The 26,267-nt window shown below is 34.8% G+C and overlaps 1 pseudogene across 1 annotated transcript; it reads left to right on the forward strand.

Annotated features, from left to right (window-relative positions):
* Positions 1-13,097: 13,097 nt before the first annotated feature.
* Positions 13,098-14,840, forward strand: LOC104787971 (protein BIG GRAIN 1-like E pseudogene; annotated as a pseudogene). Its single transcript, XR_015557829.1, has one exon. The product of XR_015557829.1 is annotated as a protein BIG GRAIN 1-like E pseudogene (transcript).
* Positions 14,841-26,267: the final 11,427 nt, after the last annotated feature.

The raw sequence follows: 26,267 nt of genomic DNA on the forward strand, positions 1-26,267 counted from the left end.
CATCAAATTCTCCAAAATCATTGTTTGAATACACCCCTGTTAACAACAAGTTTTCTTTGTTACTCAAACATTGATATAAATTTTAAATTAAGATTCAGTCTTTAATATGTTTTAAATAATCAAAAGTCGATAATAGCAAAAATATTTACCAAAATAGTGGACATTTATTTATTTTTTATTTTTTACTCAAAGTATTGGACATTTATTTCAAATGAATTAAACTGAAATAAAAACTGCAATATCAATTTACTACCAAGGTGATAGTTCACTTGGTTACAATTATTTTCCTGGGAGGGATGTTGAGTTTTTTAATTCCGGAAAGTGTTCGACTATTACCGTATATATTACCAACCGTTACTTCCAACCTAAAGTCCAAATCTTTTTCATAAAAGAAATAACATATATATATATATATATATATATATATATATCATTTTTCTAATTTATTATTTTCCGACAACATGACTAAAATTTATATGTACGACACAACTAAATAGAATAATAATTATTCCCTTTTTTCAGATTATGTATTGGTTGTTTCACACATATATAAAACAAAACATTTAAAATTTTCACTCTACCCCCCATTAAAATCCAATATATTTCCAATTTTTTTATTAATTAATACATTACAAAATAGAAATATATATATGCACTGAAAATATAAAACAACACTTATTTAGAAAACATCAATTAAGTTATAAATGACGATAAAATATTTTAATTTTGATTAAATATGTATGCTACTGATGAGAATGATTATAAAAGAAAGCATTAACTTGAGTTTCATAATAATTTGTTAAAGATTTAAAGATCATGGACTCATGGAAGAGTGACTTCGAAGCTCTTCATCAAAAGATAATGGCACTTGAACATAACTCATTAAGTTAAACTAGAAATGAAAATAACGGGATTACAAACACACTATAAAATCTATCTAATGATAAGTTTTAAAAAATCTTATAATTTATTTTTAATTTTAAAAGTTAAAATCAAGTAGAAATTATGTAATGTTTGTATTTTATAATAAAGATAATTTAGAGAATTTATAGAATTTTAATTTATAAGGAAAATATTGTTTTAGTTAATAAGGATAATTTAGTAGGATTTTCGTGTAATGTTTCTTAATTTTTTTAAAAAGCAAATTAGTTCTCCAAACAGATGATGGTAGTTCTAATTTAAATCGGACATATAAAACACGCGAAACAAGTTGTGTTTCCGTAAAAATAAAAAATCTCTCTCGACGAAAGGTGATGGTGACGGCGCGGCTAGGGTTTTGATTCCTGAATGCTTCGGGGGGAGGGGGGGGGGTTTTCTGGTTGGAATGGGATTGATTTGCGCCGACTGTGGGATACGATGGATCTCGGGGATTATTCTTATCTTGGGTTGAAGAGTTGGTCGATCTCTGATTCTGGGATACGTATCAGAGATGATTTGAGATCGCTGGTTTCTAAGTTTGGATTCTTGTTGGGGTTTGTGATATTCGGTATCTTTGGGTGTTTTTACTCTTTTGAGGATTTTTAGAAAGTTTGGGATCTGATGGTGGGTGAGGCGGATCAAGATCTGCTGGGGATGCGATTGTCTGTTTTTGGAAGGTTGGGGTATGATTTTCTATTCGGATGGATCGGATCGGTTTTGAATGATTTGGTCCCCGTGATTGGATATTTTCTCTGGGATCGGATGGTCTTTAAAACGTTTAAGGCAGTTTGGGGAAGAACATATTTATCTGTCAGCTTCTTTCTTTTTCGGTGTCTCATTTGTTTTACCTTCAAAGTTAGCTGATGTCGCTATGTCTCAAAGTAGTTTTTTGGAGAAAGGTTTGGCCGGTCCAACGGACGAGATTGCAAGACCACGGAGGAAGATCAAAATCTCCTATTTCGACAACTCCGATCTCATTGCTGGGTGCTCGAAGACCGTTGTTTGGCACTGCTTTAATCCTAAAATGCAGGATATGAAGTCGCTATTGATCATGATGCCAAGGATATGGCAAGTTGAGGGTAGGCTTGTGGGTGCTGATTTGGGCTCGGAGAAGTTTTAGTTCGATTTTGAGGAAGAGGCTGACATTGTCGAAGTTTTGAAGATCGAGCCTTTCCATTTCGATTCTTGGATGGTCTCCCTGGTTTGGTGGACGCCGGTGGTGGACCCAGCTTATCCGTCATCGCTTAAGTTTTGGATTCCCGTGTCTGATGTGCCTATCCAGTTCTGGGCAGAGCCTACGTTTAGAGATATTGGGTCTGCGTTGGGGATTTTCGAAGCAGTGGATATCGATTGGCTTAAGCCACTTTGCTTTGAGACAGATATTGAGTTTTTCAATGGTGAGATCACGATTGTTAAGTTACATTATGAGCGGTTGTATGGCTGGTGCACCTACTGTTATAGTTTGTGCCATGAGGAGTCTGTTTGTCTAATAATGAAACATGTACCGGTTCATGGTGGTAGAGTGGGTTCTGCGGCGGAACAAGGAGGGGAGTTGGTTATAGTAGAGGGGGTCACAAGGGTGCAAGCTACGGCGGTTCCAAGGCTCAAGCGGAGCCTTCTTCTTGATCCTCCTTGTGTAATAAGGGAGCCTTTGGCTCGGGGTCCTCTCAGGAAATGCCATTCCAACCTTTTCTGGTTGGAATGGGATTGATTTGCGCCGACTGTGGGATACGATGGATCTCGGGGATTATTCTTATCTTGGGTTGAAGAGTTGGTCGATCTCTGATTCTGGGATACGTATCAGAGATGATTTGAGATCGCTGGTTTCTAAGTTTGGATTCTTGTTGGGGTTTGTGATATTCGGTATCTTTGGGTGTTTTTACTCTTTTGAGGATTTTTAGAAAGTTTGGGATCTGATGGTGGGTGAGGCGGATCAAGATCTGCTGGGGATGCGATTGTCTGTTTTTGGAAGGTTGGGGTATGATTTTCTATTCGGATGGATCGGATCGGTTTTGAATGATTTGGTCCCCGTGATTGGATATTTTCTCTGGGATCGGATGGTCTTTAAAACGTTTAAGGCAGTTTGGGGAAGAACATATTTATCTGTCAGCTTCTTTCTTTTTCGGTGTCTCATTTGTTTTACCTTCAAAGTTAGCTGATGTCGCTATGTCTCAAAGTAGTTTTTTGGAGAAAGGTTTGGCCGGTCCAACGGACGAGATTGCAAGACCACGGAGGAAGATCAAAATCTCCTATTTCGACAACTCCGATCTCATTGCTGGGTGCTCGAAGACCGTTGTTTGGCACTGCTTTAATCCTAAAATGCAGGATATGAAGTCGCTATTGATCATGATGCCAAGGATATGGCAAGTTGAGGGTAGGCTTGTGGGTGCTGATTTGGGCTCGGAGAAGTTTTAGTTCGATTTTGAGGAAGAGGCTGACATTGTCGAAGTTTTGAAGATCGAGCCTTTCCATTTCGATTCTTGGATGGTCTCCCTGGTTTGGTGGACGTCGGTGGTGGACCCAGCTTATCCGTCATCGCTTAAGTTTTGGATTCCCGTGTCTGATGTGCCTATCCAGTTCTGGGCAGAGCCTACGTTTAGAGATATTGGGTCTGCGTTGGGGATTTTCGAAGCAGTGGATATCGATTGGCTTAAGCCACTTTGCTTTGAGACAGATATTGAGTTTTTCAATGGTGAGATCACGATTGTTAAGTTACATTATGAGCGGTTGTATGGCTGGTGCACCTACTGTTATAGTTTGTGCCATGAGGAGTCTGTTTGTCTAATAATGAAACATGTACCGGTTCATGGTGGTAGAGTGGGTTCTGCGGCGGAACAAGGAGGGGAGTTGGTTATAGTAGAGGGGGTCACAAGGGTGCAAGCTACGGCGGTTCCAAGGCTCAAGCGGAGCCTTCTTCTTGATCCTCCTTGTGTAATAAGGGAGCCTTTGGCTCGGGGTCCTCTCAGGAAATGCCATTCCAACCTTTTCTGGTTGGAATGGGATTGATTTGCGCCGACTGTGGGATACGATGGATCTCGGGGATTATTCTTATCTTGGGTTGAAGAGTTGGTCGATCTCTGATTCTGGGATACGTATCAGAGATGATTTGAGATCGCTGGTTTCTAAGTTTGGATTCTTGTTGGGGTTTGTGATATTCGGTATCTTTGGGTGTTTTTACTCTTTTGAGGATTTTTAGAAAGTTTGGGATCTGATGGTGGGTGAGGCGGATCAAGATCTGCTGGGGATGCGATTGTCTGTTTTTGGAAGGTTGGGGTATGATTTTCTATTCGGATGGATCGGATCGGTTTTGAATGATTTGGTCCCCGTGATTGGATATTTTCTCTGGGATCGGATGGTCTTTAAAACGTTTAAGGCAGTTTGGGGAAGAACATATTTATCTGTCAGCTTCTTTCTTTTTCGGTGTCTCATTTGTTTTACCTTCAAAGTTAGCTGATGTCGCTATGTCTCAAAGTAGTTTTTTGGAGAAAGGTTTGGCCGGTCCAACGGACGAGATTGCAAGACCACGGAGGAAGATCAAAATCTCCTATTTCGACAACTCCGATCTCATTGCTGGGTGCTCGAAGACCGTTGTTTGGCACTGCTTTAATCCTAAAATGCAGGATATGAAGTCGCTATTGATCATGATGCCAAGGATATGGCAAGTTGAGGGTAGGCTTGTGGGTGCTGATTTGGGCTCGGAGAAGTTTTAGTTTGATTTTGAGGAAGAGGCTGACATTGTCGAAGTTTTGAAGATCGAGCCTTTCCATTTCGATTCTTGGATGGTCTCCCTGGTTTGGTGGACGTCGGTGGTGGACCCAGCTTATCCGTCATCGCTTAAGTTTTGGATTCCCGTGTCTGATGTGCCTATCCAGTTCTGGGCAGAGCCTACGTTTAGAGATATTGGGTCTGCGTTGGGGATTTTCGAAGCAGTGGATATCGATTGGCTTAAGCCACTTTGCTTTGAGACAGATATTGAGTTTTTCAATGGTGAGATCACGATTGTTAAGTTACATTATGAGCGGTTGTATGGCTGGTGCACCTACTGTTATAGTTTGTGCCATGAGGAGTCTGTTTGTCTAATAATGAAACATGTACCGGTTCATGGTGGTAGAGTGGGTTCTGCGGCGGAACAAGGAGGGGAGTTGGTTATAGTAGAGGGGGTCACAAGGGTGCAAGCTACGGCGGTTCCAAGGCTCAAGCGGAGCCTTCTTCTTGATCCTCCTTGTGTAATAAGGGAGCCTTTGGCTCGGGGTCCTCTCAGGAAATGCGTCAGGAAGTGCGTGGGGGGGGGGGGGAAAGGTGATGCTAGGGGTAAAGGAAGACAGCGTGTTGACATTGTTATAGTCCCAGCTCCGGAAGGAGTAAGTCAGAATGTGGTGCAACATAAACAGCAGAAGGTGGTTAAAAAAACTCTCTTTCAGGAAGGGGGTGTTGTTGTGGGTCTTATGGAGCCTCCTGTAGAGGAGAATGATGTTGCTGAGGAGGGGAAAATACTGCCTTCTCCTTTTGTGGGTGGCGGGAGGGTCAGAAGATATCGGTTTCAAGTCCTGCTGTTCAGGTTCCTGTGGATGACTCGGTTTATCATGTGTCGGATACCAGTGTGCAGAAGATAGATCATGTAGCAACTCTGGCGGATCAACAGATTGGGGAGCAAGTGTCTAGTTTTGCGAAGCAGGGTGAGGGTTCTTCTGCTATTGTAGTCGACTCTGTCGAAAGGAGTCTTGTCACGGATCATGGGATTTTGTCTCCGACTTTGTTAGGGGTGGTTGTTTCTCCGAGCGGCAATGGAAATTTATTGGACGTGGTAGGGGGGTCACGGGTTCAGAGAAGTCTATGGAGATAGATGCGGCTGCAGGACAGGTTGACAACGTTGAAGGTGCAGGTGGGGAGGGGATATGGATCAAGAGATGAGCAATGTATCCGGGGAGGACATGGGTGGTGAGGAGGCTGAGGGTCATTCGGAGGGAACCAACAAGGTCGTCATGGGTGACAAAGGATGGAATGGCAAAGGTACGGTGCTGAGAGGGATGTGTGCGAAAAAACGGAATGCCCAGATGCTGCTTTCTCCACCGAAACGTCCTCCACAAGGGTCTGCTTCAGGTGTGAGTGGCCAGGCCTCAAAAGCTCAAGAGGGGGTGAAAGGAGGCCCAGGTGGGGGAAAGCCACCCAAACCAAAGAATATTAAATGAATATTTTTAGTTGAAATTGTCAAGGTCTGTGTAATAAAGCCACCATAGGACACCTCAAGGATCTTTGGTACCAACATAGACCATATTTTTTTATTTTTCCTGGAGACAAAACAGTCTTTTTCTTTTTCTGGAACAATTTGTAGGCCATTTTGGCTATAATAATTTAAAAACAGTGGAACCAATTGGTTGTAGTGGAACCTTCTCTGTGAGGAACAAGGAGTACCGTATCACTTTCAAGGAGATGGAGAAGCTGTATGGCTTCAAAGCTGGTAATGGAGAAGGAATGGAGGTTAGCAAGGAGGAAATGAGGTCCCTATGGCTGACAATAGGAGACAAGCTCCCCTACAAGTCCACAAGCTCCAAATCCGCTCAAATAAGGAGCCCTGTCTTGAGGTATTTTCATAAGTCCCTTGCATGCACTCTTTTTGCTAGAAAAGAGACTGGTAAGGTGAACGACCATGAGCTCCAGCTGTTAGACATTGCACTGTGTGGAGTTTTGGATAGCGCTAGGGATGGCACACCACTAGTAGGAGATGTTGATGATACTAGTATGGTGTTTGTGTTACTCGATCAATTCCTCTATCTGAAATCGTGAGCAATGAAGAAAAGAGAAGGAGGCGGAGAGATCTCCATTGGAGGGCTAGTCACACCGATCCTAGTGGCTTGCGATGTGCCCTTGAAGGGAGTGATACACAACCCGAGATGGCTGGATGTAGACTACCTCGCGCTGGCAAGATTTTTGGCCCATGAAAGGCCTAATGACATGATGATGTTCAAGTTCGTCCATCCAACCGCCGGAGCTGCCCAAATGGTCCTACCTAATGTCATATGCACCAAGGTTCGGCTGGGAAACAACATTGACTTTGCACCACCTTTGGAGGAGCTGTACAACTCGGAGGAGGAGTCCGAAGCTGAGAAGAGAGAGGAGACCAAGCAGAGACAGGGAGATAGCTCGGAGGATTTCGATTTTGAGGAGTATGTGTGCTCTCAAAAGCAACCGGTTGGAGTGAGGGAAGCTTACAAGAGGATCGGATGGCTGAAGAGGATGAACAAGTTCTTGGCGAAGAAGGTAAAGGACCTGACTAGTTCGGTGAAGACTATGGGAGGTCAGATCAAGGAGCTGCAAGAAAAGGCAAGCTGTGCCTCAGCTCCTACCTCGGCACAAGCACCAACTTGGATGGGGAGAAGCGGACCGCTAGGGGGAACTCGAGGACTGCCACCTCCAGACCCTTACAGAGCATCATCATACGATATCCAAGCTGAAGAGAACATCACCCGACCAGAGGCATCGCGGAGAAGCCATTCTGACGCTTACCTGACGCCCAACCCGATGGGATACACGATGAACTATCCGATGCACCTATCGAGCACCCAATCGGGTGATTACGCAGGTATTTTCCCTCCGCCTTACCAGATGCCATTCACGATGCTGTACACGATGCACCCTGCGAGTGGATACACGGGTGATCATTCTGGATCTCTTCTGCCATTTCCGTCGTACTACCCGATGCCCTACTCGATGAGCTACGCGATCTCACCCTCAATCAACCCCTAGGATGCTGGTCCGAGTAAGTCGTCCGTGCGCATTTCTAAGCTCCCTGACGAGCAAACACCGGCACCTGCTGAAGCCGGGGACGACCCTAGCTACACATTGGCGAGCATGGAGGCTGCTGCAGCCTCCTTCTTCTCCAACCCATGAGGTACCCATTTCATCCAACCATTGTATATATCATTACATTTAGTTTAATTCATTTTGTGTGATTCTTGGATTCTTTTTCTAACTTTTATTTACACAGGGACTATGTAATTTAAGTTTGGGGAAGGGTCCTAGAATGTATTTAACATTGTGTTTTATTTTCTTATTTCAAATTTTTGCATGCTAGTTTTATTTATTTGAGTCTGCATCTATGTGCATTAAAAACCCTAAAAAAATTTGAAAAAAAAAATAAAATAAAAAAGTGTTCATGTAGTTGCATTTACATATTAGGATTGAGTCTAGTTTGTTTCATATAGGATTGTTGCATATGCATCTTAGGGTACAATGATTAAAACCACATTGTTTAAAATCAAACCTTAGGATTGAAGCTATAGCCCTTAGTCACAGTTCATTGTTGCTAGATCAATCTTTGGAAAAAAAATGAAAAATCTTTGCTTAGACCCTTGTGTCGTTTGAATGCTTCCTCCACTTGCTTGAAAATTAGAACATCTCTATATTATTGGATTTAATTTGAACTTTAATTGTCTTGCTTATGGAACTTGAATGCTTGCTCATGGTAACTCTAAAGTCGGGTTAGCACTCTATTTTTACCAATCTTTTCGTTTAACCCGATTCATTTGTCCTACCCATGAACCCAAACCTTTTCTTTCAAACCTTGTTGTGAGTTGTTGGGTGAGGCCTCTTTCATTGTGCTATAGGTTGTAAAACCTTGAGAGTATTGAGAATGACAAAGAACTGCCTCTTGATTTAGCTAAGTTAGAATTTGAACTAGCTAATAGATTTGGTTTTGAAAGATAGGTGGTTAGAATGCTTACTTGGGGTTGGGTTGTGGAAACAAAAAAAGTCCCTAAGATTAGAATTAATTAGCTTTACGTCTCTAAAAAAAAAAAAAAGATCTTGCTATAGTCTCCTTGAAAGAAAGAAAAAATATATATATTCATATTAGGAGTTTAGCAAAGATAGAAAAATATAAAATAAAGAAAAAAGAGAGAGCTAGAAGTTTTAAAGTTTAAACCTTAGGGAGTAAAAAAATAGAGAGTTAAAATCAAGGTTGTGGGTAGTTTAATTCTAGGGGGTTTAAATAAAATAAAAAAAGGGAAAAAGTGAATGAGAAAAGGGTAGATCATCAAGAGTTAAGCTTTATATAACCAAATTGTTCTCAGTCTTAGATAGTTTTCACAACTGTCTAGCATTCCTTCTTTTGAGAGAACACCATCCAAAGAATTTGTTTGAAACCACCTTACTAAAAAGCTTTACCCTTGAAACCGATTGAGTTTGATTCACCTTCCATCTGCAAGAATACGCCAAACACTTAATTGAATGTGAAAGAGATGTTCTTTATCTTTAGTTGGAGGTTGAGCTAGATCGATGCATGGTAATAAGCATAGAAAAATATTTGTAAGTATGTTGATTGATTTTAGCACCATTAAACTATCTTTAAGGACTATAACTTGAATCATTCGCTTAGCATATTAAGGTTATGAGTCCCTACTTTCAAACCGCACCCTCTTACTTTCTTGCTAGAGGACTAGCAAGATTTAAGTTTGGGGGTCTGATAACTCTCTAATTTATATGTTTTTAGCATCCTTTTTTGTCCATATTTTGCATTGTTCATACCTCTAACTTAGCATTTTTAGGTCATTAACTGTAGGAATTCACTTTTAAACCATTTAGGGTGTTGCATTTCTGCACTTGCATATTTTGGATGAAAATAGGTGCTAAAGGGCCAAAAATGGGGAAAAACAAGGACAACCCTAGCATGTACCCGAAGGAGCCATCGAGCTTCAAGAACAAATCTGAACCCCAACACGATCAAGGAGGATCCAAGAGCATGAAGAGCAACCCGAATATCCACCCGAGGAGTAACCCGACTTCACCCTCGTGTACCCCATCGAGTAAACTATCGGACAGGTCTGGGAAGCTAGGTCAAAAGGGTTTCCATATATAAACCCCCTCTTCCCCTAGCTCGCAAACGAGCACGCCGCAGACCCTCAAACCAGAGAGCGAGAGCTTCTGTGAGAGAACTGAGCGACTCAAACATTTTTTCTTTTGTTTTTACATTTTCTTTCATAGTTTTTATAGTTTTTCTTAGATTTCTATCTTGTACTCCTTCTACTCTATCTTTACCGTTTAATACAATGCAATTTTCATTCATTTTCGTTGTTTTGTTTCTTGTTATCATGTCCGAGTAGTGTAGCAAAGCTTTCTAGGGATGGGATAGATGATTTTGTGTTCTTGATCGGTTAGGATGCCTTAGTTTGATTGTAAATGATTGATAGATTTCCTTCTAGGTTGGTGTTCTTAATGCTGTCAACAGACCGGGAGATTGAGATTAGATCTAGGCGTTTTAGCGACCGAAAGGTGTAGATAAGATGCATGATTTAGCCAATGCTAGAGGTTTACTTGACTCTTAGTAAGAGATTAGATGAGTTTAAGTTTACTGACAATAATGAATTGATCTTAATGCCTGCTTGATCATATTGCTAGTGCGAGAGTGTGGTAAGTGATCTAAGTTTGATTGTTGCTAGTGCGAGAGTGTGGTGACAAAGTTTAGAGATTCATTGTCTAGGAAATAATTGCTTGAGGCATGTAAGGCATCTGTACTGGTCTAGAATACTTAGGATTCAATTACCCCGTCCTTAGAAGATTTCGTATTTTAATTGTTTACATTTTCTTTACCTACTCGACCACTTACCCGATCAGGTACACGATAACATGTATCGAGTAATAGCTTGAGCTGTTCATATCTCACTTGCTTACTCGATCACCCACTCAATCATGTACTCGATTGCTTGCATTGAGTGCTTAGGTCGTGTAGTTTCTTTGTTTATATTCTTTTCTTTCATTTATTTTAGGACTGTATCTGCTTGGCTTGACTTGTATTGTACTGATCATATCCTTCCTGCTAGCAATAGACAACCATTAGGATTGATAACCCTTTGTACTACAACTGCATAGGGAATTGATACCCTAGGGAAACCTGTCTATCATTTATGTACGAAGGTTCTGATTGCAAATATTCAGAAGGCGGAGGCGGATAAGCGGCTTACGGGTATCAAAGTGGCTAATAAGTGTCCTCCTATTACACACTTGTTGTTTGCAGATGATAGTCTTTTCTTCTGTAAGGTGGATAAGGATCAGTGTGGTGTTGTTGTGGATATTCTCAAGCAGTATGAGGCTGTCTCGGGTCGTGATCGGTTATAGAGTCGGACAACTGGTTGGATGGTGAAATTGTTGTCCAGAGGAGGTAAGGAGGTGATGATTAAGTCTAGTGCCACTGCTGTGCCAAGTTTTGTGATATCTTGTTTTCGTTTACCAAAAACAATCACTTCCAAACTTACCAGCGCAGTGGCAAATTTTTGGTGGAGCTCTAATGGTCAGAATGGGGGTATGCATTGGCTGGCTTGGGATAAGCTTTGCAGCAGCAAGAAGTTGGGTGGGCTGGGGTTCAGAAATGTTGATGATTTTAATACTTTATTGGCTAAACAATTATGGCGGCTGATTGAGTTTCCGGACTCATTGTTTGCCAGGGTTTTTAAAAGTAGATATTACCATAATTCCAATCCTATGGAACCGATATGGTCCTACTCTCCTTCCTATTGGTGGAGGAGTATCGTATCTGCTTGATCTTTGGTAAATAAAGGGCTTAGTAAACGGGTTGGCACGGGCGACTCCATATCTATATGGACTGGTCCCTGGGTTCCAGCTCAACCCCCAAGACCAGCTTTATCAAAAGGGTCTTTTATGGACCAATCTCTTTGTTTGACTCATTTTATAGATCCTCAGACGCACACTTGGTGTCTGGATCGGCTCCTGGAGCATTTTGATCTGGTGGATGTTATTTTGATAGAGGTTATCCCGTTGAGTATTTTTCCACGGGAAGATTACTTTGGGTGGCAAATATACGGTCAAATCGGGATATAATACAGCGCGTATCAGTGCTCCTAATTCCTTCCAGGCTTTTGGGTCTGGTCCGGATATTACTCCCCTCCTTGCAGGGGTTTGGCAGGTTCGTTGTCCGCTGAAGATTAAACACTTTATGTGGCAAGTTTTGAGAGGATGTATTTCGGTTTCGGTAAAATTGAAAAGGCGGGGGATTGTTTGTGATGTTGGTTGTCCGAGATGCGGGGCTGAGGAGGAAACTATCAACCACGCAATCTTTGTATGTCCACCGGCACGCCAGGTCTGGGCTTATGCCCATGTCCCTGTGGGTCCTCAAATTTTCCCGATGGAATGTATATTCACTAATGTAGATCATTTTCTGGGGCATAAGTATCTGGGTTCACAGGTTGTGACTTTTCTTTGGCTTATGTGGTATATTTGGAAAGCGAGGAATGTTAGGGTCTTTGAGAACCAAGTGGAACAACCTGATGAGGTTGTGCGCCTGGCGGAAGGGGAAGCGACCTCCTGGCTACAAGCACAGGAGGACGTGGTGAAGGTGGAGTGTTCCTCCTCTCCTCTGGTCCCTTCTTCTAGGCCCCAGGGACGCAGTCCTCCTCTTCCTTTTGTTTATTCCGGTTATAGGTGCTTCCTTGATGGTTCTTGGAAAGAGTCTGATAGTTTTGCAGGTGCATGATGATGTTGTACTTCTTTGCAGAGAGCGTCCCCGTTTCTCGGAGCTACCAACTACAAATGCAGTCTATCTCCGCTACACGCTGAAGTTGAAACTTTCATTTGGGCCATGCGGTGCATGATTGGCCATGATTTCTGGGACGTGGCTTTCTTTACAGACTATTCTGACTTGGTGAAGATGGTATCTTCTCCTCACGAATGGCCGGCCTTCGCAACGTACTTAGACGATATAAAGCTTGACAGGGAGGAGTTTTCTTCTTTTTCTTTGGTTTATGTTTTTCGTAATTTTAATGTTAAGGTGAACACTTTGGCACGCCAAATGCTTTTTGTTTGTAAACAATTTTTCCCCAAATTGGCTCGTTTGAGCTGAGTTGACAAAAAAAAAGTTGTGTTTGCGTATTACATAATTTAATTGGGTATCTTTCATGTTTTGCACATTGTGTCAATGGCAATGCAAAGTGCTTTTGCCTAACGTTTATGGAACACAAAAATGTACATCCCTACTCGCCATTCAACCAAGTAATATTTCTTCATATGTAACAAATTAGTGTACATAATACATATGTATGTATGCATTCATCTATAAAAATTTAATGGAATCATGGGTTGTGTATGGTTTGATGTACATAAAGATTTTTAAAAATGAACGACAAAATTAAATCCGAAAATAAAAGAAGACTCGAAATTGGAATCCAAGGCAACAAGAGACGATAGCCCCACATTATCATAAATACAATCAATTAATTTCCTACACCTTATCAGAAAGCTCATAAAATCAAATGAGCCCACCTTTCTCCTTCAATTAAGTTCTTCACCCACGCATTTAGTGGGTCACACAAACTCTTATGACTTGTGTCTCTCCAAACATTTTAATCCCAAATTAATAGTATTATAATAAACTATCGTAATCCACTAAAATCAACGTATGAGTATCGCATGATACGTTTACGACCCGTATATTCACATACTACGACCTTAATTTATTTAATGATGGAGTTACATATCACCATCAATTGTTATATAAACCTAAACACATTATATTCATTATATCATCCCATATCAACTTGTTCCTCATTCCCCGCAAATCAAGCATAGAAAGAGACTCTTGGATCATCCAAGTATCTGATTCTCAAACCCTAAAAGATAATTATGTCAATGAAAGGGATCTCATCAGCAGAGCCAGATAAGCTTCCCAGGAGAATATCTTTGACCCACAAGCGCAACTCTGGCGAGCTTGACGTGTTTGAGGCCGCTGTGTACTTCTCCGGCTACAACGAAGCCTCCTCCGGCGACCATAGAAACACACAAAAGTATGGCTATAACGCGGCAAGAGAGGAGAATCGTAGGAAATGGGGAATATTAGGAGGAGGAAGAAGAATCAGCTTAGATTTGCCGATCAGATGTTCTGAACAGGTGCACCATCTTCACCAAGATCATCATGAAGTTACAACAATCAAGGAGAGACTTAGTAACGTGAGACACAAGCAACCTAGCTCACCAGGTGGTAAAATCGCCAGCTTCTTGAACTCTCTGTTCCATCAATCAGGTTCAAAGAAGAACAAGTCCAAGTCAAAGTCGAAGCCAACAGATCCCGAAGTGGAAGAGGAAGTCACCGGAGCAGGATGGATGAAGAGGAGGAGAAGAAGCAGTATAAGCCATTTCTTGAGCTCAAGCAGATCTAATTCAACCACCACCACTACCACCACGACATCATCATCATCAAAATCTCTAATTTCGTCATCAAGCTCAGGTTTCAGAACTCCTCCTCCTTATTTGAACACCCCCACCAAGAACTATAAGCAGTTCTTGAATTACACTTCTGCTACCAAACAAGTGGGAGAAGAGGAAAAGAAGACCCACAAAGACTACGCGTGGCTGGACGAGAAACTCAAGGTGATGGAGAGCCTCTCGGAGAACCAGAGCAATTGGGCTGATGATGAAGATGATGATCGGAGAATAAAGAGAGAGGGATATGATGATGGAATGGAGAGTGATTCAAGTTCTGATCTCTTCGAGTTGCAAAACTACGAGTTGTCTCGTGGAGGCTTGCCAGTCTACGAGACTACCAATGTAGCTAACATCAACAACACTCATATATAACTCAAACTCTCTTGAGCGTCATCAACTCCATCAGATCTTGGTAATAACACCCATAAAACAAATTGTTTGTTTTTTCTCGATTTGTTCTTGTCTGATTGCTTCAGTTATATATGTAATTCTTTTTGATTTCTTGGGTTTGATTGTGGATGCTTTAATAGTATTTTTTTTTTGTTTTGTTTGAGATTTGAGGATAGACTTGATAAAATTCCTAATTTTTTCTTGTCTATCACATGGATTTTGTTTCCATATCTTTACGTTTTTTTCCTTGTAAAATTTTTTTTGTACAATGTTGTTAATATGTTAATATCAGAGTACGTGGTAAACCATTTTTATTTCAGTAGAAATGAGAATTTGTCACTTACATAGTTACATATATATATAATTGAGTAACATTCACCGACCGGAAAAAATTGATCTATATATATGTAAAGGACCATATAAAGCGTTGATAAAGGTAACATAATCAAAGCTAGCATTGAGAAATGAGAACCAGAAATATTAGATGGCATGGCATGGGACCAATAAACAAAGTTTCACCAGCCGGTTAAGTTTTTTGCTGGTTGTTTTTTTTCCTTTACATTTGTTGGTTAGTTATAACTCCATTTTTTGTTGTCGTCGGTTACGAGTCTTAAAACTTATGGCGCCACTAGTTCTCAAAATAAAATGTTGTATCTATAACATGAGAAAAAGTCAAGCAGACAAAATATATTTGGGACCAACAACGATCTCCACTTGCAATTTTGTTTCCTTGTCATTTAGTAATACATAGAATATTACATGTTCAAGCAAGCTAGTCAGGATCGTAGAAAGATCAACATAAAAGATTCGAGTTCTACTATGGATTAAACAGTCGTCGAACTAATAATAACACGAAGAATAAACATGGCTAACTAGAAAAATACAATTTTAGAGACGAAAAAACAATATGAGAATTGAGAACGTATGCGCTATTCCGAGAATAAGGATAGCACGTCCAAACAATTTTTTTCGAACCTAAATCAGACAATTTACTGCTGAAGAATCTATTTGCATGATCACTCATTATAAACATTAAAATATTATTATAAGAGAAGTAGCAATCAATAACTTAATCTAGTATGCCTAGACGTTTTTGTTTTTGTTGTCCTGTCACGAGTTGCGTCATAGAGCTTCGATAGAAATGACAAAGTATAATTAATGTTTTGGTTTGAAGATTGATTTATCCTTAAAAAAAGATTAGCACTATATTGCTTTTAGATAAATGTATTAATTAACAAACTAATCAAGGACAACAAAAGAGATATCCAAAAGCTTTTGTCATGCATAGATTGCGGTTGCTTTTCGAGTTTCGCATTTTGATATATTTCTATTAATGCATGCATAAGGCATACCGAGTACTATCTATGTATAGCCTTTTTTTAATTTTGGAACACTACTATATAGCCTTTCAAAGGATAATTATTATGTACTGGTTCATGGATAAGATAGCCGATGTACAACTCTTTTCCATGTGAAATTGTGTTGCTTACTTCAAAAAGCAAAAATCTGATGAAATTGAAATTTGGACTTCAAAAGGAAAACTAAATAGTGATAAGAAATACATTTAACGAAACTTAGACTTTGGTCTCTCTTTTTTTTTTTAGAAAGATAATTAATTTCATTTTAATTATACACTAGGTAGGTTAAAAAAAAAGTTAATTTTATCTTGTTACGTTGTATTCATTTCACATACACTGTAAATTGATTTGTACTATATGTAAATAGCGAGATACGTTTGTACTTGTTAGAATTTTATAACATTTAAGGTAGTTTTCAAAGAATAAAATACATGATAAACCAATACTAAGCAGATAGGAGGGGGTCTAATGTATTACGATCAGCTCATGCGTACAGGCAACAAAACAAAAAAAGGGAACCAAAATAATATACTCATGCTGGTAGAAACAATGATACATGTCACCAATATAGACAAAAGTCGGGTATATGAAATTAATAAGTAATTCCTATAATGGATGGAGGGTCCAACGTCCAAACATGTGATTATCATAAAGTTGAGGTAATTATGCAAAGTAAAATGATATAATTATGAACCTTGCTAATAAAGACACTCACAAAATAGTATTTGGAGTTTCGTTAGATGAGTTATAATAATTTACGTCATATATGTTGTCATATTTGCAAATTTTAATAAGTTTGGATCGACAATGATACTTTCGTTTTGGTTTATTGGATATATAGTAAATCCCTGTTATTTCTTGGTTATTCGGTAGAAAAACAATGTTATATCATTCGGTTTAACTTTAAACCAAATCATTTCCTAAAGAAATTTTTGGGTTTGGATTAAAAAATATCTAATTCAGTTTTCGTGTTCTGTGTGTGTTTGATGATGTCAATGTCATTATAAACAAAAATAAACTCTGGTCTTCGATCTAAAGTTCAAAAACAAACTCTGGTCTTCGATCTAAAGTTCAAAAACCTGAACTTTCCATTGTTATCAAATACTATGATAAAAAGAAATCATTCATAATCTTTTTTTTCCTTTTTTTTTTGTCGAACTCATTACTAATCTTTTTTTGGTGCACATTGAACATCGACTATTATTACTTCAAGATATATTTGCTTTTAGTTTTTCTTTTTTTTCTCCTTTAAGAATATACGTGAAATTACGAAAAAAAAAAGAATATACGTGATATTGAACAGACCGTAGTTAAATGGGCTTGAAACAGGCCTTTATATTGCTACGTAAATTTGATGGACCTGGCTTTGCAAATTGGAATTAGCACGGTACTTTAGTTTTTAATTTAATAAGGTAAAAGTCCGCGCGCATATGCGCGGATTGATGTATTAGTTATATGATCTTAGTACAGTGGCCAAAGGTAAGTTCTTAATATACAAAGCATCATCACATCCGGTATCGAGTCCCGCTCCCTACGAATGTAGGGATTAGACTAATGGGTCGGCCTGTTATGGCCCAATGGTTGACAAAAAAAAAAAAAAGTTTGCCAATATTTTTAGGAATGTTTCTCTCATCTATCCATTTTCAAAAATATCCATTTTTAAATATGCAAAATTATAAAGTTTTATAAGATTTATAAGATATTTCTAGATAGTACGTACTACTTAGAGACTCAATCCAAATATTTATAAGTTTTTGTTTTGTTTTTGTCAAATTTATAAGGTTTTGAAAGGTTTTTAAAAGGTATTTATAAAATATATATAAAATTTTACACACACATATATATATATAGTTTATGTATATTTTTCTAAGATTACACGTATTTCAATTTTTCGTGGCATTTTTAATAAAGTTTTTAAAAGGCGTAGTTTTCAAAAGTGGTATTAGAAAAGAGGTTTGAAATTCCTTATATATATATATATAACAAATAAATTTCCTAAATTCAATAATCAACTTTTAATTATTCAAATCATTACAATATCAAATTATATAAAGTATTTCAATATAACTATACATACATATTTATCAAAACAATATACATAAACTATCTATATATATGTGTGTGTGTAAAATTTTATATATAATAAGTATAAATTTTAGATATACTTTATTTTTTATTGTTCAGCCTGCATAATAAACCTCTTTATGAGATAATGTTAGAAATACCATTTTGTTGATACCCCTTTTCAAAAATACCAATTTTTTGGTTATTTTCATTTTTGTCCTCTTTCACACAATTATAATGTGTTAAATTAACTTCTAGAATTTTTTGTTTTTGATTTGGATTCTCTACTTTAGATGTAGGATATAGTTTTGAGGAGGTAGAGTTTAGTATTTGGAGTTTAGGGTTAAAATTTAGTTATGTTGTATATTAAAAAGAGTATTATTGAAAATGAACAACAAAAATTGTATATTTTTGCAAAAAGGTATAGTAAAAAGGGTATTTATGTAAATGCCCCTAGTTTTGTTTGATATTATTGAATCTATACTATTAAAAGAGAAGCATTTTTAATAAGTAGACATAGATTAAGAGATTATTACATGAAATGCCACTCAAATAAGAATAAGGATATGTATACTTATAGCCAAACAGTTTGATAGAACAAATATTAAATGATTTTAACACATTAACACATAAAAATTGGAAGGAGTTAAAACCTATCATAAAATCTAAATAAATCAACCCCCATAATTAGAGTAGAATTAAAACAACCAATTAAAACCTAACCACATAATTAGCAACATAATCTTTAAGTCCATCGATTAGTAAAATTCAATCTTACAATATCTTCTAAAATAATAAAGATGTGTTTAATTTATAAGGGAAATTAACATAATCTCGGAAATTAAAACCAAAATCTCGGAAAGTATCTTAGAATATGATCTTAGTTTAATTACTTGCTTAATTATGAAATATTTAAATTATACTAACTAATATACCTTTCAACCGACCCTAATTGTAGTATCATTTCAAAATGCTATAAATGATAACGAAAGAAAAAATATTTGCAAGAAACAATTAAATAATTTACTACTCCCGAAATTAACAGCATACCTTGATCAAATATTTGATTGGATTTTTGGATAGTTTCAAAAACTCCCAAAATTTTAAGAAAATTTGAATTATTGATTCACTAAAATACTGATTAAAAGATATTTAATCAAGATATGCTGTTAATTCAGCTTTTATTTTGCCTGAGAAATAAAGTAATATGCAATTAAGTATTTATTTGTTGAGATTTTGATCCTACTAACCCTAACTATCTTTGAGCTGTATATATCTTCTTAAAGTTGCACACACTACATAAATCGTTTCATAAAAAGAATATTTTCATCGGCCACTGAGAAAATTAACCCTGCATAGCTTGGAATACGAGTGTGCAATGGTTTTAGAAAAGAAAACGGCAGATGATGTTGAATATGTAACCAAAGTCCATCATTAATCTCCTATATTTTATATGGGGTGAGTCTTATTTTTATTTTATTGTAGGTTCACAATTTTGTTATTTATATTTAAATATGGAATTTTGTATTTGCAGATAGTGGATGACATACATAAAAAGTGACATACATAATACCTAAACCTAAAGAGTGTAAGGATGCATCTAGGTTTTGTACATGAGTTAATTTGATCATTTATACACACATAATATAGTCATCGTATATCCTATATATTTACAAGCATTACCATTGTCTATAAACATTTAAACAATTTTCCATTTACTAAAGTTTTTACAAATAGATTTACCGTCGATTAAATCTGGCTTTTCATATGATGTACTCATGTCATTTTTTTATTGTTTATGGTGTTTAGTCTTAAGATATAGAAGAGAATAGTATGTAACTGTATTGTAGATTTGTGTATCCATCAACACAACATATATCACAAGGTGTAGACATTTATGTCTCATAATGAAAATGTTTAATAATACATTTTATAAAACTAATTAGAAATTGTAAATTCACATTATCTGTTTTATTTTCACTTAATTTGTTCGTTATTTAAATTATGTCAATCAAACAAAACAAAACAAAACAATGTTTACACATTTAAGACTTAAATAGTAATATTTTATTTTAATTTTATCTATCAGAAAAATATTTCCATATACATTTCTATTTTTGAATATATAAAAATAAAAAATGTTAAGAAACTATTCATGATAAATGGGATGGGTGTAATATATTCAAAATCTCCATATTATTTATTTCAAATATCATGACTAATTATAGCAGGTATAAGATACACACGTGTAATTCAAAAAATAAGAAACATTATAGTGTAAAAAAATGGGTAACAAGTTAAAGTATAAACATTTTTGCTAGCTAGATTCAGAGGGGTGTATTCAACTTAACATTTTAAATGATTTGTCTAAAATTTACAAATCCTATGTTATTCAATTATGGATTTTAAAAAGTCTCAGGAAATCCACTGTTATTGAATTGATGATTTAAAAATCTACTTAAAATCCACTGTTATTCAAAACGGTTTGTGGATTTGGATTTTAATAAGTTTCAGGGATTTTGGAGGATTTGAGAGGATTTGTTTAGTTAAAAATACAGAAATCTAAATCTCAAGGTTTTAGGTGGGATTTGAAAGAATTTCACTATAAATCATATCAACTTCCCTAAAATCTATCAAAATTCCAAATTTTCTAAATCCCATAAAATTCTTCAAAATCATGGTTTCAATACACCCCCCTCAGTTCTCAAAATCTTTAATTTGAGTAAGCATCAACTTCAGAATGGGTATGTGCCTACTTTAAGATGATTATTTTGAAATAAAAAATTAGTATTTGAATATATTATAGAGTTTGAGAATATCAAAAATGAAAATACGAGTAATCCGTCATAATCTTTCACCCATTTCTTTAATATATATCTTACATATTACATATCAGAAAAAAATCTATACTATTAAAAGGAAAGCATTTTAAATAAGTAGACATAAGGTTAAAGATTATTTATTACATGAAATGCCATTAAAAACAGAATAAGGATATGTATAACTTAGAGCCAAACATACACAATTAATATATGAACTGTATACGATACAAGTGTATCCAAACAGACCTGTAAGCAAATTAAATACTAAGGAAGAAAGAATATTCTAACTAATTGTAATAAATTTTGAAACAAGGATTATGAATATCAAATCCAATCTCAACACATTCAAATAAGCCGAGATTTCCGAGCTTAATTTCGAATTATCTGCGGAAAAAGGACCATGACATATAAAAAATATGGAAGAAGTGAACGAAAAAATACTATCCAAATATTCTTTATAAAATATCTGACAAAAATCTGGATAAACTAATTTCTTTTTTGGTACCTATATTCAATTCTGAAATCTCACTTGAGTAACTGACTAACTGTACATGTCAACTTCGGATTGGTAGAAAAAAACTGGGTTTTTTTTTGTAAACTTTAGATAGTTTCAGAATATAAAAACGAAAAATTTATCTCAATCCTTTTAACATATAATTATCTATATTGGAACTTCTTTTTAATTGAAACACATGTTATCCATGGGCTTTGTAAAATTTTAAAGTGATGAATCAGACATTTCTCCTATGGGTTTTTACGGAAAAATAGTAAAATTGTTATGGGCAAGCCTATAGAGTTGGATTTATTCAGGTAGACAATTTAGGTCATTTGATTTGAGAAGTTTTAATATTTTAGCCCGGTTTGATAGTTCTTGGGGCGGGACAAGACGGGTTTTCGGTCCCAAATAGATACATCACTTTTTTTCTTACCATTTTTTCAATGTAATCTCATCATTTGTTGTCTAACCAAATAAAAAATAAATTGAATACTAAACTTATAGTATGAGATAGGATTATGAATGTTAATAACATTCTTAAAAAAATATGTTTACATTAATAATTTCATATATAAATACGTAATATATTGCAAATATGATAATAAATTTTGGTTTTGAAATCATCCCCGCACGTACGTGCGGGTCCGAATCTAGTATTCAAGGTAAAACAGATACTGTATATTGTACATAATAAAAATGAGTAAATACTATGATATTCAAAAATTCAGTTTATGTTCTAATACATAAACTAAAGAGTTGAATAATTAAAATCCAAATCAGTTTAACTTTTTATATAAATTAAATACATTCCCTATAAAATCATATGCATTGCTACATAAACTAAAGAGTTAAATAATTAAAATTCCAAATCAGTTTAAGTACATTCCCTATATAGATGATTTCTTTAGCTTGATTATCTTACTGTGTAATGATCAAAATTAATATTTTTTTGAATCTACATGATAAGTTTTTTTTGTATAGCCATCAAATTTTTATTATACATATGTAATTTAAAATTAAAATAATAAGAAAACAAAGAAGGAAGGAAGCAATACATAAAACAAACAAAAAAAAATTGAAAACTCAATATAAGATATAACCAACTAAGTATATAACTAAACACTTACAATGAATTTTCAACCCATGAAAAAACATAAACAAAAGAAAGAAAATATTTAGAATTTGACATATGGTGGAGGAGGATGTGAGAATCATTATTTATAGGACTTGAAGTGATAGAAGTTATATTTCTAAAATAATTTAATTAGAGGAGTTACAATTAAAATTGATAGTGTGTTTAATTGAAAATAAATGTAGGAAAACAATAGTCAATTCACAATTTATGTAATTTCAGTTACAATTTAGTAGTAAATAGTAAATTTAAAGTATGAAATTATGTATATGATTAAATGAGTTGACCAATAAAGAGCAAATTGACCAATAAAGAGCAAATTGAATATATATATATATATATATATATATATATATATATATGTGTGTGTGTAAAAATGAATATTTACTATGATATAAACTAATACATAAACTAAAGAGTAAAATAATTAAAATCCAAATTATTTTGTATGTAAGAAATTAAATGTATTCCCTATGAAATCATATGAAGTGCAATCAAGAGCTTCATATAATTATATGTTGGATCACAAGAACTAAATATAATGATGAGTATACTAAAAATATGTATTACAATTTTTTAGAGCTTAGAGAGAATTAAAGAAAATTAATTTAATTATTGTATTACAATAGTTTATTTTCTTAAAACATTTCATACTTTTACAAATAAAATAAATATGTAAGAAATAATCAAATATCTAGATAAAGAATAAAGATGATTTCTTTAGTTTGATTATTTTATTGTGCAATGATCAAAATTAATAATTTTTAGAATCTGCATGATTTTTTTTTGTATACCCATCAAAATTTTATTATACATATGTAATGTAATTTAAAACTAAAAATAATAAGAAAGGAAAATGATGCGATCATACCAGCACTAATGCACCGGATCCCATCGTGCTTGGGCGAGAGTAGTACTAGGATGGGTGACCTCCCAGAAAGTCCTCGTGTTGTATCCCTCCCTCTTTTTTTTTTGGCAAAAAAAAAGAGGAAACAATACATAAAACAAAGAAATAAAATTGAAAACACAATATAAGATATATCCAACAAAATATATAATTAAACACTTACAATGAGTTGTAAAAAGAAAAAACACTTACAATGAGTTTTCAACCCATGCAAAAACATAAAATAATAAAAAAGAAGTATTTAGAATTTGAGATATAGTGGAGGAGTATGTGAGAATGGTTATTTATAGGATTTGTGGTGATAGAAGTTATTTCTAAAATAATTTAATTAGAGGAGTTACAATTTTAATTGATAGTGTGTTTAATTGAAAATGAATGGAGGAAAACAATAGTCAATTCACAATTTATTTAATTTTAGTTACAAATTAGTAGTAATTAGTGAAATTAAAGTATGAATTTTCAGTTACAAATTAGTAGTAGTTAGTGAAATTAAAGTATGAATTTATATATATATATATATATATGATTAAATGTGTTGAATTTTAATTTTAATTTAAAATAAATATTATATTTTAAAATATTAAATATCAAATTGACCAATAAGGAGAGATCAGAACTCTAATTTTATATATATGATTTTCTCTGAACCTAATCAATATTTTTATTTGAGTAAATATTTTTCTGTAAAGTATTATTATAATTATACATATCCGTTAATTGTAATTATTTTCACATTTTGCCCAATGTTTATTTTATTTTTAACTTTGAGTCTTTGACACATCATATATATGTCTAAAATTTACGTTAGACTCTCTTTTTTTCTCATTAAAGTGTTAATTGGTACCAATCACACAAATTGCTCCCAATCGCTTCCAATCGTTTCCAACCGTTTGAAACCACTGGATTCCAAAAACTGCTTCCCGCAAGCGTTTGCGGTTAGATTTTTTTTTTTTAAAAATAAACTTAAAACAAATCAATGATATTGATATAATTTTTATATATATCTTCTACCTAACCATTTTATCCATTAAGAAAAAAAAATGAAGTATGGATACGATTGATGAGATTAAAAAATAAACAGTTATACAAGAAAATAAGATTCTAATTAACAATAACCCGAAAAACTTGAGGTAAATTTAATGGCATATCGCACATAAGTTCAAAAAAATCTAAATAAATACTCCCTCTGTTTCATATTAAGTGTCATTTTAGAGTTTCTCACACATATTAAGAAAATCATTAAATTTTCTATTTTACCCCTTATTAATATATTAATCAATTTTTTCTATTGGTGTATACATTAAATTAGTAGGGATAAAATTGAAAAATTTACCAAACATCAACATTGGAAATATAAAGTGACACTTATTTTGTAACAAAATAATCAGTCTAAAATGACACTTAATATGAAACAGAAGGAGTATAACATTTCATCAGAAATTTAAGAAAATAAGATTTTTTGTGAAAAATATTAAAACTAATCACCAATAATTCTTCTCAACTCTCACTTCAATATGAAATTTATTTGTTTTATGAATAATTATTTTAGTATTTTTAATAAATTTTAATTATAAATCAAGTTTAATAATTTTTTTTGGTGTTTTAAAACATTTATATAATTATATATTACATTTATTATGTTTTAACCGCTATTGCACCCGCTGGTCAACCAATCGTAAAACTTCCGCAAACGCACCCATTTTAAAACACTAAATCAGTCATTCAAAACGCTTAATAACGTTTGAAAACGCAACCACCTGCTTCTATAATCTCCTGTAACCACAACCGCAAATGGTGCGTCTGAACCAATCAGACCCTAAGTTAACAAAATTTGAGAAACGATCAAATCATAGAAACTTTAAAACTACATAAGAAATATTTGGCTTAGATTCCATCACCTGAATAAAGAGTGCGGTTGGTTGGCCAACAAAATATGCTCTGGCTCCCACCAAAAAAAATTATATAAAAAAGTGCTGATTTTAAGAAAAAGAAAAGAAGAAAAAAAAAAGTAAAAGGGTTGATTTTGTAATAAAGCAAAAGGTTTGGGAAGCGTCAGAAGGGATTTGTCCATTCACGCTCCACCACCAATCTCCCTCAACTCGATGATTCCCATATTATTTTATTTATTCTTTTCGTGACCCCAAAGTTTCTTTTTCTTTTAAGGAAACCCCCAATACATTCTTCTTTCTAACTTATGTATTGATTTGGATAATTATTTTTCTATGGAAAAACGATTTTATTTAAAATTAATTAAATAAACTCTAAAGAAAATAATGTTTCCAACTTGCTATATATAAAATGGGGGATACGCTTTTCTCCCATGTTGTTGAATAATTTTATCTTCACAATTTCAAAGCCGCCAGCAAACCAAATAATTAACCAAAAAACGTGTTTGTCAGAATTAAACCCCATAATTATAAAACTTTCGATTGGGACGATGTAACGTTGCAATGTAATCTATATATATAACTTTTAATTTTGAAAATACGTGCACTGATGAGCAAGATATGCCATATTTGTTTCTTGTAAGTATTTTACATTTAAATTCAAATTGTTTTCAAATAAGATAGAAACAATGAAATGACATAAAACACAAATATTAAACAAAGGAACACTAAAAATTGCAACTGATTCAAATGATCGAAAGCGTACAACCTCCTCTAATTTTACTCATGTTCGTCTAACTAATATCCTATCAGCCGCCGAATCTTTCCTCTACTTTGGTTAATTTACTTTTTTCTTGATTATGGAACTATTTCTCTCATAATAAAGCTTTTGTCTTGATATATAACCATTGTCTTTTTTTTGTTTGAGTATTTGTCGATGTCATCATCCATAATATGGGTTTGGTTCGTTTTTAACTTATGTTCTTTTGTTGACGTTTCTGGTAATGAGCATTTCCAAATCCAGTTCCTGAAATTTTAAGTTTCCTATATATCCACAGATATTATCGTATTATTGGTTGATAAATTAA

This window comes from Camelina sativa, chromosome 5 (genome assembly GCF_030686135.1).
Source record: "Camelina sativa cultivar CO46 ecotype springtype chromosome 5, ASM3068613v1".
NCBI classification, from domain to species: Eukaryota; Viridiplantae; Streptophyta; class Magnoliopsida; order Brassicales; family Brassicaceae; genus Camelina; species Camelina sativa.